The sequence below is a fragment of the Saccopteryx leptura genome, chromosome 6 (assembly GCF_036850995.1).
Source record: "Saccopteryx leptura isolate mSacLep1 chromosome 6, mSacLep1_pri_phased_curated, whole genome shotgun sequence".
Taxonomy (NCBI): Eukaryota; Metazoa; Chordata; class Mammalia; order Chiroptera; family Emballonuridae; genus Saccopteryx; species Saccopteryx leptura.
In genome coordinates this window covers 53,771,652-53,776,561 of record NC_089508.1, presented here as the reverse complement: position 1 = coordinate 53,776,561, position 4,910 = coordinate 53,771,652, and positions in this window count along the sequence as shown.

Genomic DNA, 4,910 nt, shown 5'->3' with positions numbered 1-4,910 from the left:
TCCAGGCTGAAGGAACAACTCCCAGAAAGGCCTAGAGGCGATGCTATGCACAGTTTGTTCGAGAGAAGCCAGGATCCCAAGTTGGAGGATTGGAGTCAATGCTAGGAGCTGAAAATTAGGCTATGCTCTCAATACTAATGATAATGATAATAGCAAGCAAGGTCCTGAGTGCTTTACATAACTGACTTGTTTACTGCTCACAACAGCCTAGGAGGTGGGTGCTGTCTTTATCCATAATTTATAGAGAAGGAAATGGCACCAGAGGTTAAGGGGTTATCCGTTAGGTCACTGAGCCGGACAGTGGCTGCATGGAGATTACAAACCCAAGCCGGTGTTCTCCAGCACTGAGCTACACTGCTGCTTGTGAGTGGGCCTCGAATACCAGGCCAAAGGTGTTGGACTGCTCTGGGAGCAATGGGGAGCTATGGCAGGTTTCTAATCCTGCTCCTCTGACATTCCTGGGTCTCTCCTCAATATTCAAAAAGAAAAACTCTATCTTAGCCAATTTAGACCATTCCCTCCCCCTTCCCCTGCCCCCAAGTTCCCCTGCCCCCTTCTCCTCAATACACAGATAACAAGTCATCAGAGAGCATGAGCTTAGAACAAGGAGGCCCAGGTTCAAGCCACAGCTCCACCACCTCACTTCTCTGGGCCTCAGTTTCCTCATCTGTTAAATGGGAGGACAGTCCAGTCCTGTCTAGTACAGAGCTGTGAAAAGGCTCAGATGAGATAAATTACACAAGAAGTAATAACATAGGTATAATCCTTATCTTTGGGACCCTAGGAACTCCACAGAGGCTATTTCCCTTTCCTGAGGAAGCTCTAGGCCAGTGGTCCCCAACCTTTTTTGGGCCACAGACTGGTTTAATGTCAGAAAATATTTTCACAGACCGGCCTTTAGGGTGGGACGGATAAATGTATTATGTGACCGAGACAAGAGTCAAGAGTGAGTCTTAGATGGATGTAACAGGGAATCTGGTCATTTAAAAAAAATAAAACATCAAGGCCCTGGCCGGTTGGCTCAGCGGTAGAGCGTCGGCCTAGCGTGCGGAGGACCCGGGTTCGATTCCCAGCCAGGGCACACAGGAGAAGCGCCCATTTGCTTCTCCACCCCTCCGCCGCGCCTTCCTCTCTGTCTCTCTCTTCCCCTCCGGCAGCCAAGGCTCCATTGGAGCAAAGATGGCCCGGGCGCTGGGGATGGCTCTGTGGCCTCTGCCTTAGGCGCTAGAGTGGCTCTGGTCGCAACATGGCGACGCCCAGGATGGGCAGAGTGTCGCCCCATGGTGGGCGTGCTGGGTGGACCCCGGTCGGGCGCATGCGGGAGTCTGTCTGACTGTCTCTCCCCGTTTCCAGCTTCAGAAAAATGCAAAAAAAAAAAAAAAAAAACTTAAAAAAAAAATATCAATCAGACTTAAATATAAATAAAATGGAAATAATGTAAGTTATTTATTCTTTCTCTGCAGACCGGTACCAAAGGACCCACGGACCAGTACCGGTCTGCAGCCCGGGAGTTGGGGACCACTGCTCTAGGCTATTTGGCCCTTTTGCTTGGTTCCCTCTCCACCTGGTAAACCATATACGGCTTTCCTCAGATACATCAGCTGTACAAAGAGCATATGCTCTGGATACCTACTAATCATTCATTTAGACATGTATCAAGCATCTACTGAGTGCCAGGCCCCACGACGCAGGTGGGCACCTTCCAGCTGCTCAGTGACCTCCCCAGGTACTCCACGCCCCCAAGCCCTTGCTCTAGCTGGGTCTTCAGCCTTGGATGCCCTTTCTCCCTTCTCCTCTCCTCTTCGGAGCCTTCCTTAATCCTGGACTTCAGTGAATCACGTTTTCTTCTGTTTCTACAGCTTGTTGCTGGTACCCATGCAAGTAAGCATATATGCAGGTTTTTTTTCAAGCCCACACTGTTAGCTGACTGGGCCTGTCTCTCTCCAGTATGGGGCAGAGCTCATGCTCACTGCCAGCTTCAGTCAGATGCTGGGAGAGATCAGGCCTTAGTCCCCCAGAGCTGTAATTTTCAATAGTTCCATGGGGTGGCAGCAAAACCTTCTCATCACGGCCCTTCTTGCTGAAGCACAGATCTTCCAGGCTCCCTCTGCTCTAGAGGCCAGGCGAGGTGAAGAGGTCCCTTCAAGCTTATTTTCTACTTTATATTGCCCCCACCCTCCACTTGGGTCACTTTGCCCTGACCACCTCAGTTTCTCTACCTGTAACTGTGGATCATTTGAGCATTTAAACTGCACACTTCATTTACTGTGAACTCATTGAGTCCTTTTCAGCAAGTTTTTTTTGATAGCTTTATCAAGATGCCATTCACATACCACACAATTCACCCATTAAAGTGCGCAATGCACTGGTTTTAGTCTATTCCATAGTGTGTAACCATCATCACAATTTTTAGAACATTTTAATCACCACCAAAAGAAACCCTGTACCCATTAGTGTCATTCCTCATTTTCCCCCAGACTTGAACCCCCAGCCCCCAGCCCCCAGTCCTAGGCAAACACTAATCGTTTTGGTCTGAAGATTCGCCTGCTGTGGACATTTCATATAAATGGAATCATACACATGTGGTCCTTTGGGATTGGCTTCCTTCACTTAGCATGATGTTTTCAAGTTTCAACCATTTTACTGTTAAAAAATATCCTGTTTATGGATATACCAAATTTCGTTTATTTATTTATCAATCAGCTGATAGACATTTAGGTTGTTTAAACTTTTTAAAACTTATTTTTAAATTTATTTATTTATTTATTTTATAGAGAGAGAAAAGGTGAGATAGAAACAGAAATATAGATCTGTTCCTGTATGTGCCCTGACTGGGGGTTGAACCTGCAACTTTTGTTTATCAGGACAACGCTCTAACCAACTGAGCTATCTGGCCAGGACAGGTTGTTTACACTTTTTATCCATTATGGATAATGCAGTTATGAATATCAGTATACAAGTTTTTGTGTAAACATATTTTCAGTGAGTTCCAGGTTACACTTAGTGGGCTATCTTGGGGATCCCAGGCCCACTGGGCAGGTGAAGTTAAGGTCTCCAAGACTGGCAGAGGATGGCTTTTTCTCATGATAGTGAATGGAAAATGCCACTGTGGGCAGCGCAAATAATGCCAATGGCTTAGCTCAGTGGTTGGCAACTCATTAGTTAACAGACCTAAGTGGCTTGCAAGCCGCAGTTTGCCGACCAGGGGCTTAGCTGATGCCGGGAGAAGCATGGAGCCCTTAGGGTTTGCCTATGTAGGACAGCTGGCTCATGAGGTCGGCTGGAAGTACCAGGTAGTTACAGCCACTCTAGAGAAGAGGAAGGAGAAGGTCAAGATCCATTATCAGAAGGAAAAACAGCTCCTGAGACTGGAAACAGGCCAAAAAGAATGTGGACAAGAAAATCGACAGATACACAGAGGTCCTAAAGATTCATGGACTCCCAATAAAATGGACTGTTCATTCCTCAAAAACACAAACATGTTTTCATTTTTCTTGAATATACACCCAGGAATGGAACTGCTAGGTCATATAGTGACTATATGTTCAGCCTTTTGAGGAGCTGGCAGACTGTTTTTTGTGGCAACTGTACCACTTTTCATTCCCACCAGCTGTGTACAAAGGTTCTGATTCCTCCACATCCTTGGCAACACTTGGTATTATCTGATTTTTGGATTCTAGCCATCCTAGTGGGAGTGAGCTGGTATCTCATTGTGGTTTTACTTTTTCTTTTTTTTCATGTGCCTATTGATCTTTAGAGAAATGTCTGTTCAAATTCTTTGCCCATTTTTAAATTGGGTTACTTGTATTTTTATTAGTGAGTTGTTCTTATCAAATATAAGAGTTCCTTATATTTTCTAGATGCAAGTTCATTATCAGAGATATGATTAGCAATTATTTTCTCCCATTCTGTGGTTATCTTTGCATTTTCGTGGTGTCATTTGAAGCACACAAGTTTAAATTTTTGATGATGTTCAAGGTAGCCATATTTTTTTCCTGTTTTGATTGTGCTTTTGGTATTATATCAAAGAACTATTGCCCTATCCAGAGTCAGGCCAGGCTGTGGGCATTTTGGCGTGATGGCCAGGGCCAGGCCCTGCATTGTGGCAGTGAGCACATGGCACAGGGTGACCAGCAGGCCATTTGTGTGCTTGGGAGCTCCAAGTCCAGTGCCCATCCCTCTTGAGTTCAGGAAACAAGGCCCTTCCCAGCCTGGCTGCTCCCTCAGCCCTCCTCTTAGCTCGGCTCTCCCCTCTCCCTCCCTACCCTAGATCCTTAGAATCACTTTGTGGGAGGGGCATGAGTTTAGAGGTTCCTTCCCTGCCTGGCTCTGCCTCGAACTTCCCTGTGACCCTGAGCGACTCCTGTCCCTTGTGGTACCTCAGTTGCCTCATGCGTCTCATGAGGGGTCAGTGGTCCTTTCCAGCATTGTCATTCTGGCGTCTACCGTGGGAAAGTGGGGATCTCCAACTCATACCAGTCCCCCCTCACCTCTCACTGCTGGAGGAGAGGGGGCAGGGAGCAGAGAGCCCCTTACTGTATTCACAGGAGCCTGGCCTCCCTCCTGCTGGCCTCAGGACTGGACCCCTGGGCCGAGCTTCACTAGCAACCAGGATGAGACCTACAAGCAGGTTTCAGTGTAGGAGTCAGGAGTCAGGAGCAGCCCCTGTCCTGCGGCAACCGCTGCAGCCCCTACACACTGTGTCCTCTCTCCCCTCCTTCCCCCCAGGGCCTCCGGGGGTGGGGGCAGGGGAGCTCCCATCCCCAGCCCAGCTGACATTTGTTCTCCACCTGTCCCACCAAAGTGGTCCTGAAGTAAAAACACATCCACTCTTCTCTTACTTTACTCCCATCAAGAACGGGAATCTAATTTCCTCCCCAGGACTATGTCTTCTTTGGTGACTTACTTCT